The sequence below is a fragment of the Sus scrofa genome, chromosome 12 (assembly GCF_054392235.1).
Source record: "Sus scrofa isolate SSC_HxYL_T2T_F1_AM1 chromosome 12, Sscrofa_HxYL_maternal_Yorkshire_Landrace_v2.0, whole genome shotgun sequence".
Taxonomy (NCBI): Eukaryota; Metazoa; Chordata; class Mammalia; order Artiodactyla; family Suidae; genus Sus; species Sus scrofa.
In genome coordinates this window covers 52,959,620-52,980,525 of record NC_139394.1, presented here as the reverse complement: position 1 = coordinate 52,980,525, position 20,906 = coordinate 52,959,620, and the positions used below count along the sequence as shown (strand labels likewise).

Sequence of the window (20,906 nt, the reverse complement as noted above, 5' to 3'; positions counted from 1 at the left end):
TTCAATTCTAAAAAATCAAATTCTTGAAATATGGGCAATAAAATACATTCAAAGGCCAGGTGTTTGGAGCTGGTTTCGATGTAATTTTTAAAAAAGATTTAACACTAATTAATATACATCAGAGAAAGTATATCAATTTAAAAATCCTATAGAAAATCAACTGGCTGACTCAACTCTTATTATAACTTTAAAAATTAAAGATCTTTTAACATGCTTATCAGCCTTCTAGTTTCTGCTTACAAAAGCTACATTTTCAAGCGACAACCTCACAAATATAGATACAACAGCTTGTATATCTGTTTTTTTATTTTGTCTGTTGTCTTTTCTAGGGCTGCACCCGCAGTACATAGAGATCCCCAGGCTAGGGGTCTAATCGGAGCTGTAGCTGCTGGCCTATGCCAGAGCCACAGCAACGCAGGATCCAAGCCGCATCTTCGACCTATACCACAGCTCCTGGCAACACCAGATCCTTAACCCACTGAGCAAGGCCAGAGATCGAACCTACAACCTCTGTTTTTTTAAAAATCAAAACTAAGTCAAAACATATCCACTGCCTTAAAAATCAGAATAAAAAAGTTTACTAATACTTCCAAGCCTAAAACAGTAATAGAAGACATACTATTCTTTGTGTGCGTGTGGTTTGTTTTTTGCTTTTTGTTTTTTTTTAAGTACAAGGTATGGTGAATACTAATGCAGATAGCCCAAAGGAATGATGACAATTTAGAAATCACTGGAATTTTTAAGCAAGGGAGTAATGTTCTGTAATTGGTGTTTCGTGGTAATTGTCCTGGAGATAAACTATGGGAGATATTAGAGCAAGAGAAGGCTAGAAGTAAAAGATAACAGAAGCCTAGACTAGAATGGAAGCAGTGAGAGTCAAACTGCAATTATGCAAAAGTGTATTATTATTATCACTCTTGTTATTTTACCCCATCTACTATTTGCTCTTGTCTTAAAGATGGCTTTCTCAAGGATATGATCTTGGTCCTAAAGGTAGATGCCCTGTTTGCAATCAAGAACAACTGTGCAGATGTTGTGACAAACAAATTGGAAAACCTGCTTTGTCTCTGTCTCTCAACTGAACTGACTTCTAGTTTACTACTATTTGCACCAGTGTCTATCTCCACTGAAGGAAATAACTGAGAAATAACTATATTCTCAGTGTCAATTATTCTGTTTATTTATTTTCTTCTTACAGCCATACATGCAACATACGTAAGTTCCTGGGCCAGGGGTCAAATCAGAGCTGCAGCTGCAGGCCTAATGCCACAGCTGCAGTAACAACACATCCCAAGCAGCACCTGCAACCTATGCTGCAGCTTGCTGCAATCCTGGATCCTTAACCACTGAGCGAGGCCAAGGACTGAACCTGCATCCTCACAGAGGCAACCTCAGGTCCTTAACCTGCTAAGCCACAACAGGAACTCCTAATTTATTTATTCTATCAGGTACCCAGTATTCAAACCAAACAACACATTATCTGTGGTTCATATAAATTATATGTCTCATCTATGGAAAGCTACATGTGAAGTAAAAACAATATTGACATAGTCCCAATAAAAACTTAAAATATAGTTGAAGATGTGAGCTATAAATACAAATCTTTTTATCCATTCACTGACTATTCTGCTAGACTCTCTGATATGAGGTTTTATGATAAAAAAAGGTGAATAAAATGGAATCCACCCCTAAGAGAATGCACAGTCCAGTTAGAACAAGGTAGGAGGGTGGGGACACAAAAGGAGGTGATAAAATATATGACATGAGGTTAGGACTGGCCGAGTCAGCTTTATAAACTGAAAGACTAAAGATGGAAATGACCGGTGTTTTTTGAGGCAGGTTTTAGAGGAGGGGAAAATAATTTGCTGACTATAACATGGCAACAACATATCCAAATGAAAAATTACTTTTTAAAAGTTGGAAAATACAGTATTGTTGAAAAGCTGAGGCTACACATGGCAAACTGAGAAATATAAAGGGCAGTCATCAGTAAGAAAATAGTGGTTTCAACTCTGAATACAACAGGTACAGCAGTGAAGGTACAAGATAAAAAACTGTATATAGTTCTAGTACGGCTGAAGAAAAAAAAGTCTTGCTGGGGGAGTTGAGCACTTGTGAAAAGACAGAACAGGCAGAGCCATTTTAGTATGTTTCTTAAGGGGAGAGACCATACCTACTACAGACATAAATAAAAACAATACCTCCTTATATTTAATCTATGCTGAAAACCACCAAGAGTCCATTTTCATGGGACTGGTCTGCTGAAGCAATTAATTTCCAGCAGCATAAAACAGGATAGTGTACTGGCCCCCTTTTTCTTTATATCTATTTCTTAGTAACTTAACCAGTTTTGGATACTCTGGAAGAATACTGCTCTGTCAACCTTCCAACAAGACGACAGGAATGTAGCAGATTCAAAATTGTTTTCCAAGAAGAATCTTAACCTATAAGCACTCCCACAAATTTTATTTGGATAAAACTAGGTTTTGACAAAAATACTTAAATCCTACATATAAACGGTCTATATCTGACGTATGGAACACCCACATTGAGTGTTGTTAAATACTAGACATCCATCTACCTTAGAGTTGATGAGAAAAATGATAATTACACATAACCCTCTTTATGAGGACCCCTATGAGAAATTACAGTCTGATAGTGCCAAGAGTTAGTTACCTTTCTGAACTGGTTTATTTTATCTTAAGTTTATGGTGAAAATAAGCTGTCACCTCATAGAAAGCTCAGAGTCAAATTTGTTCTCTCTGCCTTCAGCAAGACCACTGTGATAGACCTTTTTTGGCCTAGATTCTGATTCTGTTTTATCCTTAACCTTTGTTTTTGTTCCTTCTTTCTCTTTGCTTTTAGTCTGTGGTTATTTTGTAGCATATGCATCTATATGAATTGTCTTAAATATGTTATACATTGAAAACTTACAGAGACTAGGCAGGTAAAAATGAGAATCAACTAGAAATAAGGTAACAGTGGTAGAACTGTTGTTTTTTGTTTCTTCTTTTAAATAAGTCCAATTAAAAAAAATATTGAGCAGACAAAACACATTTTTTGATCCAAATCCCAGACCATGCATTTGTAGCCTCTGAACAAGGTAGTTAATACATATAGTGCTGAAAAGTAGGAGAGTTGTAAAGATTAAACCAGTTTTTCAACCCTCTGCTTAAAACCTTTCTGGAACAAGGATGTATTTAACAACTAAAAGAACAGGTAAATATCTTGCATTAGCACAGAACTTCATTAATTTACAAGCCACCTTCATATCTTTTTGATCTTCAACTAACTGTACCATGCAGCAGCCCTCACAGCTATTTGCACAAAAGGTAGAGATCACAAACTCGTGTCTACAGAGAATGCATGTAATACAAGTGAACGAAGTAGGCAAAATTGTGAGCTTTTCATCTAAGACTCACTTTGTTTGCATATTAATATTATACTATTCTTCATTTCCAGAGAAATATGCTGTTCTACTTTTCTTGAATATTGCACTTGTCTAGCTATAATTTCCCATTTCTTATAGAAACATCAATAGAAAATATTTTTCCACTATAAACAGTGCAAAGCAATAATAAACAGTAACTGAGGGGTAGGAACTTGTTTCACTGGAGAGCTGATGGCCATCTAAAGGAGGGCAGCTGTGACTCAGCTTGGGCCAACTGTTGCCATGGGAAAATGTGGGCCCCATTGTTGCCAGAGCATCTAATTTTTCAGGATAATTCAAAAATAGAGACTTTATGAAAAATACTTCATTTTAAAATACTAAAAAAATTTTCTTAACTATACAAGGCCAAGAGAAACACATTTACACTTACTTTGTCATACAGACCACCAAGTGTGCAACCCAATACAATACAAACTCAATACAATTAAACACAGGTTTGGTTTGTTTTTTTTTTCCCTGTCTTTTTGCCTTTTCTAGGGCTGCTCCCAGGGCATATGGAGGTTCCCAGGCTAGGGGTTGAATCAGAGCTGTAGCCACCCGGCCTATGCCAGAGCCACAGCAATGTGGGATTCAAGCCACGTGTGCAACCTACACCACAGCTCATGGCAACGCCGGATCGTTAACCCACTGAGCAAGGGCAGGGACCGAACCCGCAACCTCCTGGTTCCTAGTCGGATTCATTAACCACTGAGCCACGACGAGAACTCCAAACACAGGTTTTTGAACAGCTGAGTAGACTGAGGAAAGGGGAACAAAATTAGGAACAAAATTTAGTAATTTATGGTCTAAAATCAATGTCAACAATATTATTCATTCTACTTATTCAATTCAAAGCATAAAAATTACTAAAGAATATTTGTGATCCCTTCCTCTTGTTCACTGCAGTATTTTCTGTAATAGCGAAAATCTGGAAGCAATCTAAAGCCCTATTTCTATAGTGCAGGTATGAAGAAATTATAGTATAATCATACATAAGAAATTATATAACATAATAAACTAGATCTACATGTATCAGTACATCTAGAAAACATTTCCTTAGGTGAAAAAAAGCAAGTTGTAGGGTAGCATATAGTATAATATTAATGTAAATTCTAAGCATTATTTATAATACATTTTGTTGTTTTGTGGGGCTTTTTTGCTGCAGCCATGGTATGCAGAAGTTCCCAGGCCAGGTATCAAACCTGCAGCACAGCAGCAAACCAAACCATAGCAAAAACAAAGCCAGATCCTTAACTGCTAGGCCATTAGAGAACTCTAACATTTTTATGGACACAGATACAGATACGAAAAGTATAAAAACATAACAAAAAAATATATACAAACTTTAGTAGGAAATTTACCACTGGGAAGAGGGTATAGGATTGGAAAAAGGATATCAAATGCTTTATTTCTTAAAAATGAAACTCTAGAGCAAATATGAAAAAATGGTATCTGTCAGTTAAGGTAGTAGCTATGTGGACATTTTATACTATTGCAGGTACTTCTCCTGCATGTTTGACAAATTCCATAATAAAAGTAAATAAACTACGTAAAAGAGTTTGTAAATATATAAAATAAAATTTAAAAGAAAAAACAAAAAGCACTCTTCTGAGTATAGGTTTTTTGATAAGGCCTTCTGATAGAGCAAGGTGACTATGCAAATGAAAGCACTGAAGGAATAAATCTTACATTTTTGAGGCCCTACTGTGAATAATTTTGAAGTCAAATAGTGGAGGTTCAACTAGTAACTTAGCCTCCCTCCTACAAACTAAGAAACTCTGGGCAAATTTTCAAACCCATTAAAACTATCTGCCCATGTATAAATGGAGCCCGTACTATCACCTACCTCAAACAACCATGGTGAAGCTTAATGAGATAATTGGTTAAGGGTTTGTCTACCATTTTACTTCCCTCAATAGAGTTCTAGGGAGTTTCTGTGTGGCTCAGTGGATAAGGAGCTAGTATCCATGAGGATGAGAGTTCAATCCTGGCCTCACTCTGTGGGTTAAGGATCTGGCATCACCGTGAGCTGTGGTGTATGTTGCAGACACGGCTTGGATCTGGTGTTGCTATGGCTGTGGCGTAGGCCGGCAGCTGCAGCTCCCATTAGACCCCTGGCCTGGAACTTCCATATGCCACAGGTATGGCTCTAAAAATCAAAAAACAAACAAACAAACAAAAGACAAAAAAAAACGAGTTCTAGAATGAAGATGTACAAGAGAATTTCACTTTGAGGATGACGATTTTGCACTTTTACATACATTAGCAATGTAAAAGAGACACAGCTTTCTTAATGTCCAAGACAGAACAAATCAGTTTTGCCATCACAAGAAGGCAGAACATAGAGGCAGACTGCCCTATTACTATTATATCAACTCATCTTCATCATCTTCACATCACCATACTAACAACCACCAACATTTACTGCATATTTACTATGTGCAGGGAACTGATAAATACATTAACTCATTTGATACATCAGATAAAACTGTATATAAACACTAACAAGAGAAAAAGTATCTATTGTAAAATCATGAATTCGGAGAAAAAGAAAATTTCTTTCAGGTAAAAAAAATTAAGGAAGGCTGCCTGGAAAAGGAGAACCTTGAATGCAGATTTGAAGTATATATAGGTCAGAGGATACAAGAGAAGAGAAGGGAGGGAGTGGTAAAGAGTAAAAATACTATAAGGAACAGAAAGGCTGAATCAATGGATGCATGGCAGGCAATAAGGAAAAGAATAAAAAGGTAAGCCAGGACACAAAAGAAAAGTCTTTAAGTGCCCATTTAGGATTAAACTAACATCTATTCAATACCACGTTCCCGACAATGTGCCCTTTGCATTTTCACATACAAAGATGACTAAATATGGTAAAAAGCTGCAATGGGTTTTTGGCATGAAAGTGACTTGAGAATTGTGGTTCAGGAAAATTAATCTGGCACTTTATGTAATATCCTACATAATTCCTTCTCTTATTCTCTACTGTTGACGGCTAATGACATCACTTTATCAATCCTACCCAGCGCCCAAACCACAAATCTGAGAAGTCTTCTAATGCACCCCTTTCCTCATCATACACTACTCATTCACAATCCTAAACCTCTCTCGTGTCAACAACCTTCACTGCTGCTGTCTTACTTCAAGCACTAGTCATTCTTTCCTGAAAAACCCTACTAAGTGACTTTCAAACTCCAATCCATATTCCTCACTGCCAACATAAAACTATCTAAATACACATCTGATCATGATGCTCATGAAACTGTATCTTCCAAACTGTCCACGAACAACAAAGATTTGTAGTTCCTTCTGGCTCAGCAGGTTATTAAGAATCTGGTGTTGTCACTGCTGTGGCTGGGGTCACTGCTGTGGAGTGGGTTCAATCCCTGGCCCCAGAATGCCCACATGCCACAGATGCAGCCAAAAAATAAAAATTAAAAAATAATAGAAATACAGAAGGGAGCTAAGATTATCCAAGGAATGAATAAGTGATGAAGTGTTCTGCTACCATCAAATTTTATCATATGTGAATAAACAATGAAAAAATTAGATATAATAGAAATAACAAATTAACAAATTTTCACCTCTTTAATGATTCAGCAGTCACTTCAAATTTTTACAGCATTTCTATAGTGCTAACAGTTTTATAACTGCAAATCTTTTTTTTTTTTTTTTTTTTGTCTTTTTTGTTGTTGTTGTTATTGTTGCTATTTCTTGGGCCGCTCCCGAGGCATATGGAGGTTCCCAGGCTAGGGGTTGAATCGGAGCTGTAGCCACCGGCCTACACCAGAGCCACAACAACTTGGGATCCGAGCCGCGTCTGCAACCTACACCACAGCTCACGGCAATGCCAGATCGTTAACCCACTGAGCAAGGGCAGGGATCGAACCCGCAACCTCATGGTTCCTAGTCGGATTCGTTAACCACTGCGCCACGACGGGAACTCCATAACTGCAAATCTTAACGAAGTTATAAATAAAAACAACATAATAAAATCATTATTTAACCTTCTGGCTCTTTGGACTTGGGCTAAATTAAGAGTTTTCACATAATTTTGTTATCTTAAAGAGAAACTTCTATCTACTGAGAAAAACAGCAAAGGCCTATAAATTTAAAGAAATTAAAAACTACCTCAGGCCATTTATTCTCATTTTTATGGAAGCAACATAATATACCCACAAAGCCTCACATATCACTACCATAGAGGGTATTTAAGGTCCAAAGTACTTTTTAAAATAGAGTATTGCTTCTAAAATGTTAGAAATAAGAGTTCCTGCTGTGGCGCCATGGGTTATGGATATGGTGTCATCTCTGTGGCAGCATAGGTTTGATCCTCACCCTGGCACAGTGGGTTAAGGATCCAGCATTGCCATAGTCATCGCAGTGCAGCGTGGATTTGATCCCTGGCCCAGGAACTTCCATACCATATGCCAGAAGTGCAGAAAAAAAAAAAAAAAAAAAAAAAAAAAAAAACCGAAATAATCTTACATGGGAGTCAACCTTGACTCTTTTTTTGGCCATGCCCATGTCTTGCCGAAGTTTTAGGATCAAGGATCAAACTCGAGCCACAGCAGTGACAATGCTGGCTGTTTTTTTTTTTGTCTTTTTGTCTTTCTAGGGCCGTACCCATGGCATGTGGAGGTTCTCAGGCTAGGAGTCCAATGGAGGCTATAGCCACTGGCCTACACCAGAGCCAGGGCAACACAGGATCTGAGCCATGCCTGCAACCCACACCACAGCTTAGAGCAATGCCGGATCCTCAAACGTGTGTCCCCATGGATGCCAGTCAGGTTCCTTAACCACTGAGCCACGACAGGAACTCCCAGTGCTGGCTCTTTAACCACTATGTCACCAGAGAACTCCTCTTTCTTCCTCTATATTCAATTGATTACCTGGATCTCTGCCACGTTTACGGCCTCTGTATTTGTTGAATTATTCTGTCTACCCTTAACACTGCCATTACAGTTCACACCACCATCTCTCATCTGGACTAATTTCAGCAGGTCTTCCTAAATCTAATCTTGGCCAGTTAACATGTGTCTTCTACTCAGCCCCAGAATTATATATTTAAAATACAATCTGATCAATGGAACAGAATAGAAAGCCCAGAAATAAACCCAAGCATTCATGGTCAATTATGACAAAGGAGGCAAGAATATACAATGGAGAAAAGACAATCTCTTCAATAACTGTTGCTGGGAAAACTGGACTGCTATATGCAAAGTAATGAAATTAGAACATTCTCTAACACCATAAACAAAAGTAAACTCAAAATGGATTAAAGGCCTAAATGTCAGACTGAATAGTTTTAAAACTCTTAGATGAAAATATAAGCTGAACACTCTCACATAAACCACAGTACTATCTTCTCAGATCCACCTCCTAAAGACAATAAAAGCAAAAAATAAACAAGTGGGGTCTAATTAAAAGTTTTTACATAGCAAAGGAAACCATAAACAAAAAAAGACCACAGAATGGGAGAAAATATTTGCAAATGAAGCAACTGACAAGGGATTAATCTCCAAAATATTCAAACACCTCCTGCAGCTCAAAACCAAAAAACAAAAAACCCAATCAAAAAATGGGCACTAGATCTAAACAGACATTTCTCCAAAGAAGACATACTGTGTGTGTACTTTGTATGTGCCAAAAGACACATACAAAGATACTCAGCATCACTAATTATTAGAGAAATGCAAATCAAAACTACAATGAGATACCACCTCACACTAGCCAGAACGGCCATTATCAAAAAGTTAGTCTACAAATAATAAATGCTGGAAAGGGTGTGGAACCTTCTTACACCATTGGTGGGAATGTACATTGGTGCAAGCACTATGGAAAACAGTATCAAGGTTCCTCAAAAATCTTAAAATAGGGAGTTCCCATTGTCGCCCAGTGGTAATAAACCCAAATAGTACCCATGAGGATGTGGGTTCGATACCTAGCCTTGCTCAGTAGTAAGGATCTGGCACTGCAGTGAGCTGTGGCACAGGCTGGCAGCTGATTCAACCCTTAGCCTGGAAACCTCCATATGCCACAGGTATGGTCCTAAAAAGCAAGCAAGCAAACAAACCAAAGCTGAAAACAGAACTACCATACAATCCAGCAATCCCACTCCTGGGCATCTACCCAGAAAAAACCATAATTCAAAAAGATACATCCACTCAAATGTTCACTGAAGCAATGCTTACAAAAGCCAAGACATGGAAGCAACCAAAACATCCAACAACAAAGTAATGGATAAAGAGTATGAATATTACTCAGCCATAAAAAAGAATGAAATAATGCCATTTGCAGCAACATGGATGGACCTAGGAACTATCATACTAAGTCAAGTTAGACAGTGAAAGACAAACGTCATATATCATCTACATGTGAATTTTTTAAAAAAAGGATACAAATGGGAGTTCCATTGTGGCTCAGTGGTTAACGAATCCGACAAGGAACCATGAGGGTGCAGATTCAATCCCTGGCCTCGCTCAGTGGGTTAAGGATCCGGCATTGCAGTGAGCTGTGGTGTAGGTAACAGACACGGCTCGGATCCCGTGTTGCGGTGGCTCTGGTGTAGGCCAGCAGCTACAGCTCCAATTAGACCCCTAGGCTGGGAACCTCCATATGCTACAGGTTTGGCCCTAAAAGACAAAAAGAAAAAAGAAAAAGACAGAATTGAAAACGGGCAACTGGGCTCCAAACAAGGCCCTTAATCACTACACTATGCTACCTCCCTGTTTCCTAAAGTTCATATGCTTTAACACAGTTTATAAGGTCTTTGACTAATTTCAAGTCGTATTTCTAATCAAGCCCCACTTTGCTCAAACTCAGTAACACTGAGCACCTTGTAATGCATGCCTTTCCTCTCCCCACTATGTGACCTTTATGATTGTATTACTACTGTTTCCTGTCTGGAGTACTTTCTACTACCTCAGCACAATTCTTATAACCAGAATGCACTGAATACATTCTGATGAAAGAATGAATTTTTAATGCCACATAAAGTGAGTAAGCAATAATAAACAAAATTTTCTATTATTAATTATACTGGTAGACATAGAAAACATGAAAACACCCAAAATTTTAGAACTCAAGTCTCTGACACACCTAAATTTTATCCTGTTAAAATATACACAGACAACAATAACCAAAAAAGCTTTCCCCAACCTTGGTTCTGGCTCAACTCTTTCTTGTTTCTTCCTAACCCCCACACCCAACATTAGCTAGCCAAACTAAAACAAAAACAAAAAACACCTCAATTCCTCACTTTCCACATTGCTTGTTTCTCTCACTTATCAAATTGGTTACTAATTACACATACTCAATCTCTCTAAAATCAATTCCTTCACCCTGCACAGCCACTTTAAATAGTCTCTACAGGTCTGCTTCCATCCACTCAACAGTTACATCTTCCACAATGCAAACAGTTGCCTTTTTTTCTCTTTAAACTCTCTGTATTTTAAAAAAATTGATACATTCTTTTAAAAAATTTATTTCTTTTTAGGGCAGCACCTGCTGGAATATGGAAGTTCCCAGGTTAAGGGTCAAATCCGAGCTGCAGCTGCCAGCCTACACCTCAGCAACACCACATCTGAGCCGCATCTTCGACCTACACCACAGCTCATGGCCAGATCCTTAACCCACTGAGCAAGGCCGGGGATCAAATCCAAATCCTCAGATATGTGTCGGGTTCTTAACTCATTGAGCCACAACAGGAACTCAGGTACATTCTTTTCTTAATATTCTTTTCCATTATGGCTTATCTCAGGATACTGAACATATATAGTTCTCGGTACTATACAGTACGACCTTGTTGTTCATCCCTTCCGTACCTAATAGTCTGCATCTACTAACCCCAAACTCCTAGTTCATCCCTCCTACCTGCCCCTGGCAGTTACCTTTTCAAAAGGGAAATCTAATAACTTAAAATCATCCCCTGGCACCTCAAGGGCAACAACAGTAGTTCTCAAAAACAATCCACAAGGAAGCTTACCGAAAATGCAGGCAGCAGTGCTGAGACCTTAGGAGCCAAAAAACCAGAAATGCCCCAATTACCTAGTGCCTGTAGAGGTCATGCCAGGAAAAGAGATGCAGTCTTTCCAATTGAGAGAGCTGCAATATTTTCTCTCTTCTACTTTTATTTACAGTGTGCTCAGAGCTTTTCTAATGTGAGGGCAACTTTTACTGGGATCAAAACGAAGCAAAACAGAACTTTTCCCCCATAGTTAATATTTTTTTCTCTATAGTCTAGTTCATTCCACATTATTACGCACTGTAATTACATGGGGTATATTTTGTTGAATGTGAACTGATCATAGGTAACCAAGGATATTATGGTGAAATGCTATAAAATCTTTTCCCAATTTAATTTCTATCTCTAAAACCCTCTGGTTCCTGACACAGCATGTCTTAAAGACAGAAACTAAGTACTTTTGAATGTGGTACCTACCAGTAAGCCCCAAACAATAATAATATTTTGATTAAAGAAAAAAGCCACGGCTCACTCTGTCATTAGATTAAATCAGTTATAACTGCAAATCTATTCTATTTCCCCCCAAATAAAAATGGGCTCTGTATTTTTTTTTTCTTCTTTTTTTCTTTTTAGGGCTGCACTGTGACATATGCAAGTTCCAAGGCTAGGGGCTGAATCGGAGCTCCATCCGCCAGCCTATGCCACAGCCACAGCAATGTGGGATCTGAGCTGCATCTGCAACCTACACCACAGCTCACAGCAACGCCAGGACCTAACCCACTAAGCAAGGCCAGGGATCGAACCCGCATCCTCATGGATACTATAGTCAGGTTTGTTACCACTGAGCTACAACAGGAACTCCTATGTGATTTCCTTTTTAAGCACTGAACAGAGAAAAGTGTGGGTTAGAAGTTTTGTTATTATTTTCCCTTTGTAAAATGACTCTTGGTTAATTAGAATATTTGTCCATTTATAAATATTTCATTGAAAATTCAGTAAGTAAGCTTTAAGCGGAAGGAAGGGAGGGAAGGAGGGAGGGAGGGAGGAAGGAGGGGAGAATAAAGGAAAAATATAGATACGCCGGGTGCTCCGCACCATGGAGTTTTTAATGACATAATTCTAACATGGAGCCTGGAAATGAAGATGGTCCATGTGCCACCTCCTTTACAGCAGGTGCAGATCAGGGTAATATACTTGCTCCTTTGTACTCGCCTACCACTCCAGCCAAACTGAACTACATGGAACTCCTCTCACCATCCAAGGTATTTATAAGACTAGGTACAAATTACTCCCCAAACAATGTGACAGGATTTCTTCAAAAATGTTTAATAACATCTTTGTGAAAACCTCCTTGAAAACTTTGGGCCCTCATCTCACCAAGTACATATTCTGATTACAGCACTGTTATGCTACCTTTGCATGTTAAATATGTGTTTATAAACTTTAAAAGTCAGCCCTTTGGCAAGGGCTGACAATCATATTTGTATCCTCAGTGCTTGGACTATAACTACATGTTTGCTGGACAGAAAAATTGATGAGACTTTAAAAGAGAAACAAAATTATGTAATGATGTTGAATAATTTTTTTTAAAAAGTAGAAATCCACGAGTTCCCACTATGTCTCAGTGGATTAAGAATCCAACTGGAGACTGTAGCCTGCAACTGCTTGGGTTGCTGCAGAGGTATGGATTTGATCCCAGGCCTGTTATAGTAAGTTAAAGGATCTGGCAACTTGGATTCAATCCCTGGCCAGAGAATTTCATACTCTGCAGGTATGGCCATTAAAAAAACAAAAAAAAGGGAGTTCCCGTCGTGGCGCAGTGGTTAAGGAATCCGACTAGGAACCATGAGGTTGCAGGTTCGGTCCCTGCCCTTGCTCAGTGGGTTAACGATCCGGCGTTGCCGTGAGCTGTGGTGTAGGTTGCAGACACGGCTCGGATCCCGTGTTGCTGTGGCTCTGGCGTAGGCCAGTGGCTACAGCTCCGATTTGACCCCTAGCCTGGGAACCTCCATATGCCGCGGGAGCGGCCCAAGAAATAGCAAAAAAAAAAAAAAAAAAAAAAGTAAGAGGCCCCCCCCCCTCAACGAGATTCTCTGCACAAGGGATAAAACGGAAGGGCAAGATATAAAAACTCCAAGAATGTAATAACTGAAATTCAAGAATTATCTTGCTCTCAAATTATAAATTCTTCTTAATTAAATAAATATCTTTGGAGTTCCTGTCGTGGCGCAGTGGTTAACGAATCCGACTAGGAACCATGAGGTTGTGGGTTCGGTCCCTGCCCTTGCTCAGTGGGTTAACGATCTGGCGTTGCTGTGAGCTATGGTGTAGGTTGCAGACGTGGCTCGGATCCCGCGTTGCTGTGGCTCTGGCTCTGGCATAGGCCGGTGGCTACAGCTCCGATTCAACCCCTAGCCGGGGAACCTCCATATGCCGCGGGAGCGGCCCAAAGAAATAGCAAAAAAGACAAAAATAAATAAATAAATAAATAAATATCTTTTAGGACACTGATCTACAAGTTGGTTTTTCTTTTTTTTAAATTGATTGATTGGTTTATACAGCCATACTAAAGTTCTCAGAACCGATTTAACTGGAGCTGCAGCTGAGGCCTATGCCACAGCCACAGCCTCACCGCATCCAAGCTATCCAAGCTTCATCTGCAACCTACGCTGCAGCTTGAAACAATGCCAGATCCTTAACCCACTGAGCAAGACCAGGAACTGAACGTGCTTCCTTACAGAGACAACACCAGGTCCCTAACCCACTGAGCCACAACAGGAACTCCCTTACCCGTTCTCTTTTTAAATTAAGAGTCCCAATCGGTCAAAAACATTTTGTTTTCTGCTGCAGTGTTTACAAGTTTTTTTGAGGGAACGGGAAGAACAAGGAGGATTCAAATAAGAACACAGCACCAATGAATAAGATTTCCTATTTGCTTCGTTTCTCAGACCAGAAGATCCAAAACATGGTGCTCTTTCCTAAAATCCCAACACTGAACTTCAGAGTACTTCTGGAGAGACATATAATTCACTTAAATGTATCTTCTTCAAAGGCTTTCTCTGATATTTATTGTCCATATTATTCTTAAAATATCTTATTTTTTTAAAAGTAGGGGAAAACGGGGGTTATTAAAATTAATAATAGGTAAACTATTTTAATAAATAAGAGAAAGGAGGCTAATCTGCCTTATAGAATTGCAGATAACATACATAAACAGACACCTCCTCATCCCAGGACATGGGAACTTGACTCAATACAAGGCAAACACTACAGCAACCAAGTGAAGAAGGTTAGCATCACCAACGATGTTTTGTGGGTATTATGTTGCCTCCAACATTCTATGATGTGATGAGAAATGCATTTCATCTCTGTGGTATTTTTTCTAAAAACTGATAATCCATCTATAATCATGAAAAAAAATCAGACAAACCCATTTTGGGGGACACTTTATAGGATACATAACCAGAACTCAAGACAGTCAAGGTTATGAATAATGAGGAAAGACGGAGAAACTATCACAGACCAGAGGAGACTGGGGAGACATGACAACCAAATACGATGTGGCACCCGGGATTAAATCTGGAACAGAAAGAGGCCATTAATGGGAAAACCAGTGAAATCCAAAAAAAAGCCTGGAATTTAGCTAATAGTAAATACCAAGACTGACAAATGTACTAAGGAAACGTAAGACGTTAACAATAGGGGGAAATGGGTGCAGGGTGTAGATATACAAGAATTCTCTGCACAATCTTTCCAACTCACCTACAAATCTAAAATTAGTCCAAAATAAAAAATTTAAAAGGAAAAGCAGCAAAATGTGGGGTCATTTAAATTAATATTGAAAAATACAAACAAAACCTTTCTGTTTGTTAAAATAAAGATTTTCCTACTGTGGCACTGCTGGTTCTCTGCAGCACCAGGACGCAGGTTCCATTGTGAGCCATGATCCCCGGCAAAGTGGGTTAAAGGATATGGCGTTGCCACAGCTGTGGCGTAGGTCACAACTGCAGCTCGGATCTGATCCCTGACCTAGGAACTCCATATGCCTTGGGGTGGCCAAAAAACGAAAAATAAATGTGCTTTGCAGCTTAAATAAAGTGCTTATTAGTAATATAATTTTATATTGAAAAGCTAAAATTTTCCATTCGGCATTGATTTACATAGCACTTCTTGCCTACCAGAAGACTTTGAAGACATCACTAGGTTCAGATACATTTAATGGATATCAAAGAGGAAAGACTCCCCAATACTAATTCTTAAGAAATACACTTAAAACTAGAAGAGCTATATTAATATATTAATTGCTTATTTGTATGATTAAATCCTGTTAATTCTTCCTTTAAAAATGTCTAATAATAAAAAAACACCTACTGAAGGGTTTACAGACCTTTCATCATTCAATCATACTCAATAATAGCAACCACCCTGTAAGTTAGATACTGTCAATATTATCTATCCATAGATACAGAAACCAAAGCTACTGCTCGAGGCTCACAGTTGATAAATTGTGGAGTTAGGATTAGAATCTGAATTATTCATTTTTGGTTTTAGTCAACAGCTTCATTGAATCCTCTCTGATTATGGTAAATGTATACACTTTTTCCTCATCCTTAAAAAATAAGTTAATCAGGCGTTCCCATTGTGACTCAGTGATAACAAACCCAACTAGTATTATGAGGACATGGGTTCGATCCCTGGCCTTGCTCAGTGGGTTAAGGATCCAGCATTGCTGTGAGCTGTGGTATAAATCGCAGACGTGGCTTAGATTCCATGTTGCTGTGGCTGTGGTGCAGACTGGCAGCTGTAGCTCTGATTTGACCCCTAGCCTGTGAACTTCCATATGCCGTGGGTATGGCCCTAAAAAGCAAAAAAAGAAAGAAAGAAAGAACAAGAAATATGTTAACAAAACCCTCAAATAATCCATACAATTGGAGTTCCCAGGCAACAGGATCAGCAGCATTCTGGGAGTGCTGGGATGCAGGTTCAATCCCAGCACAGCACAGTGTGTTAAGGACCCGGCTTTGCAGCAGCTTAGGTCACAACTACAGACTGGATCTGATCCCTGGCCCAGAAACTCCATATGCCTCAGGGTGGCCAAAATGGAAAAAGAAAAAATAATAATAACTCTACCCTCACCTTCCCTTCTTTTGCAGTCAGCATATTTTTGATAAAATATAAACAAACATGGGCGTTCCCTTCTAGCGCAGCAGGTTAGGTATCCAGTGTTGTCACTGCAGTAGCTCAGGTTACTGTGTGGTGCAGGTTCAATCCCTGGCCAGAGAACTTCCACATGCCATAGGTGTGGAAAAAAATATATGGAACAAAAGATAAACACAGATAAAATATATGCCTTATGCATACAAAATATTATCATAAAACATACCCTTTTATCTCTGCCATAGATTAAAAGTGGCTCAGCAATGTGCAAATCCTTAATAACATAAACTTTCAAAAATTAAACTCCCTAAAAATGTCCCAGATTTTTGTGTGTGTGTGTGTGTGTGTGTGTGTGTCTTTTCTAGGGCTGCTCCCGTGGCATATGGAGGTTCCCAGGCTAGGGGTCGAATCGGAGCTGTTGCCACCGGCCTATGCCAGAGCCACAGCAACCCCAGATCCAAGCCACGTCTTGGACCTACACCACAGCTCACGGCAACGCCGGATCCTTAATCCACTGAGCGAGGCCAGGGATCGAACCTGCAACCTGATGGTTCCCAGTCAGATTCATTAACCACTGCGCCACGACGGGAACTCCTCAAATTCTTAATTTCACTGACAGTCTCTCGGAAAGTTTCTTAACAGCCTCAGTTAACTGTCAATAATTCCTGTCATCACATAAGAGCTCAAGGAGCAGATAATCAAAATGCAAATGCATTTCACTTATAGATTATAGAGTTTTGTGGCCCTGATACAACTATGTTAGAAGTGTGATCCTATTCCAGAACATAAAATTTCTTGTAAAGTAAGAACATTTTTCTCTCCTTCACCTTAATTCCCAAGCAGTCATTACAAAGAACCATAGCCATTACAAAGAACCATAAAATAGAATATTTCTTTTCACATAATCCCATCAAATGCAAGTATGTATTTACTAATTAATACTTCTTTTCTGTACTTATTTAAATGTTAAACACTAATATTTACTTATTAATACTACTTGTATACATGCAGCAGGTACTTATTTACTTATTAATACCACTATAAAGCAGTATTAGACATTTTCTGGAAGTCCCTACTCAAACGACTTACGCAAGCAAAATAGTTAACAGCACATGTTAATAAATAAATGATGCAGGCAATAAATGCCACCAGTTTTCACCACCTTAGAAAAGAAATTAACGTAAGAATACTTATGAAAAAGAGTCCATTTTGTCCAAAGAAAATGGAATGTTTACTCCATCATGCAAGGTAATAACCAAGTGGTTCAGTGACTACAACATTTACCTCATTCTAGCTACTAATCTAACATGTGACCTTGGAAAAAGAAATTCTCTGAATTTTATTTCTCTCATCCATAAAAATACCATTCTATATAAAAAAGCTTGGCAAAACAAATGAAATACACATTCTATATTTTTACAAAGTTCTAGGGGATATTTACAACAATGTTAAATGACAATAACTTCAGAGGATACTTTTCCAGAAGTGTCCTTGACAAATGCACAGATCAATCCCAACTAGGTAAGTTTCAACTAAAAGCCACCAACTTTTAAAGAATATATCAAAATTATAAGCCTTTATGACACCTACATCCAACGACTATAAAGCATTTCACAAATATCAATTAACATTTATAATTTGCCATGGCAAGGTATAAAGTTCTACTTAAATGACTAGGCAAAACATCCTATCAAACCAGCAACAAAGCTAAAACAATTCAAAAAGGCTTCACTGCTACTTACTATTAGACATAATACAACATCTTTCTTCACAAAACACAGATTTCTCTGTATCTTACCTTGAGATACAGATTTCTGGAACATTTGGCCTTCAGCAATTAGATAAATCTAAAGCTTTAAAAGAGATTTGCTTTTTCTTTTCAGAAGTCATATACCATTAGTTTTGTTTTATTTTATTATTATTTTTTTTTGTCTTTTGTCTATAGGGCCACACCCTCGGCACATGGAGGTTCCCAGACTAGGGGTCAAATCGGAGCTGTTGCCACCGGCCTATGCCAGAGTCACAGCAACCCCAGATCCGAGCCACGTCTTCGACCTACACCACAGCTCACAGCAACGCCTGATCCTTAATCCACTGAGCGAGGCCAGGGATCTAACCCACAACCCTATGGTTCCTAGTCAGATTTGTTTCTGCTGCGCCACAACGGGAACTCCACCATTATTTTAAATAGAGCAACTTTTTAAGTAAAACAAACAAAAAACAAAGTTGTATTGTAAAGTGGCAAAGAATTTAAACTTAACTACTTCTCCCTTTCCAAAGTGCATGGAAACATATAACCTGCCAATGAAATATTTTCACAACAGAAACTTATAGGCAAGTAAAAACTCTTTTTTAGGACCACAGCATACTTGACAGGCATGGTTTAAAATCAACTGAGCCTCAAGTCCTTTTGGCAAAAGAGTGAATGACTCACTGTTTTAGAACTCAATGGGAAGAATTGGAAAATTAACTGATTGCCCTAAGATTTTGCTTTGGGTTTGTTTTTTTAAAGGTATCTCCATGCCAATGCTGACAACTGCCATAGTTTCTACGGCTTACCTATTAAGATGACAAAAATTGTGAATAATATGTATCAGAGGTAAACAAAAACTAAGGTCCTCTTATTTTCTTGGACACTGAAATATGAGCAATAACGTACCTGGAAAAAAGACACCAAGTAATTCTACTAAAAAAAAATTAATCTACCTCAATCTCATTAAGTTTCCTAAGTATAGGATTATGAAGAATTTTAAAAATCAATCTCCAAATTAAGCAAAAGATTCTGCTGCAAATATCAGAAACACACACAGATAAACACTGGAACTAAAAGCTCTCTTCAGTCAAATTATTTTTAAACTCCTAATCAACTAATTATTACTGAAAAATCACAGCCCTTAGTGAATTTTTATAGCTACAAATACTATATGGGATGGGGATATGTCAGACACATGACAGTGAATTATCATACTAACCTCATTCCTCACCTTATGAACTCTTCTACTTTCTAATCATATTAAAAATAACAAAAAATTAAAAATATATCATACTCTGACAAAGTTATAAGGCTCATCAAAATCATATTTACTACATGAATCTGACATTCTCCTGAGAATGCCTGATACAAGAGCTTAAAATGATCTACTCTCTCTTATGGTAGTATCTTAGTAAAAGGTCTCTTCCAAGGGACAACACAAGAGAACGGGTCTATATAAAGAGCATTTAACACAAATTATTTTATCCTTTCTTGCTCATTTTGATGTTCATTATTTAAAAATCACAAATTTAATGTTTTAATGCAAACTAACATTAAAAGAAAACATCCGTAATATTATCAGGTTTCTGGAATATTTCTACTCCTGTTTCTTGCCAAATATTTCTGGCATTCATTAATTTACAATTATTTGACTAAAACAATAAAAAATATTAAGAAGGGTGTGTATGTATATATACATCTCTATATAAAGACAATAAGTATCTGCTTCAGAGCAGGGACATTTGCTTTTTACCCCAATCTTTCAATACCCACCTTGCAAAAAAGGTGGAAACTAAAAACATGACATTTCTAAGATTTACCACAGAGAAATGCCTTTGTTGTAGCACCAATTAGCATCAAATAACCTTACAAAACATAAGCAAGAGAAAAATGCTATCAAAGGGCAATCTAGCATTTCACAGCTTCAGCTCTCTTACTCCACCCAGTCTCCCTGGCTCAATGGCTGTTCACAGCATCTACAAATATTAGCCCATTTTAAAAAAAAAAGGAGGTGGGGGAGAGGCACTGAAATTGGGCTAGTTCCATCAAAATCAATATACACAGAAATAATTTGTGAAAAACTGGGTTCCAGTTTCTGATTTATAAAAACAACAGCTACAAATTTGTTTAGGAGATCCTCTTCTTGTGAACAATCCAAACAATGATCATTTATAATAGAACATGAAAGAAAAAAATCACCCTAAATACAGATTACTCTTCTGCTTTAATAAAAACTGCAATTTGCAACTGCCAATTATTTTGCAAAACTGTGTCCTGAAAGATACCCATGAGAGATTAAGCTAGCTAATGCCTTAAACCCAATCAAAAAATTTTAAGTAAAAGCTTTTAATATATCCAATATTATATCACTACCGACATACCCAACCAGGAAATTTTCCTGATTAAAAGACTGGAGCTGCAGCAATCAAGCCCTGCTGCAGCAAAAAAGAAGAGAGAAAAAAAATTTTTCAAGCAAATACTACTGTGGCTGAAGCGGAGGGATGACATTACCGGTATGGAAGGCCCAAGCACTGTCTCCTCCGCCCTAGCCTCAAAATGAAATTCACACAAAACAACCCACCTCCCAACAAAAATAGAATTAC

The 20,906-nt window shown here is 38.1% G+C and overlaps 1 protein-coding gene across 9 annotated transcripts in view; it reads right to left on the bottom strand.

The window, feature by feature from the left end:
- The window catches only part of PAFAH1B1 (platelet activating factor acetylhydrolase 1b regulatory subunit 1), a 168,507-nt gene that overhangs the window by 67,528 nt on the left and 80,073 nt on the right, over positions 1–20,906 (bottom strand).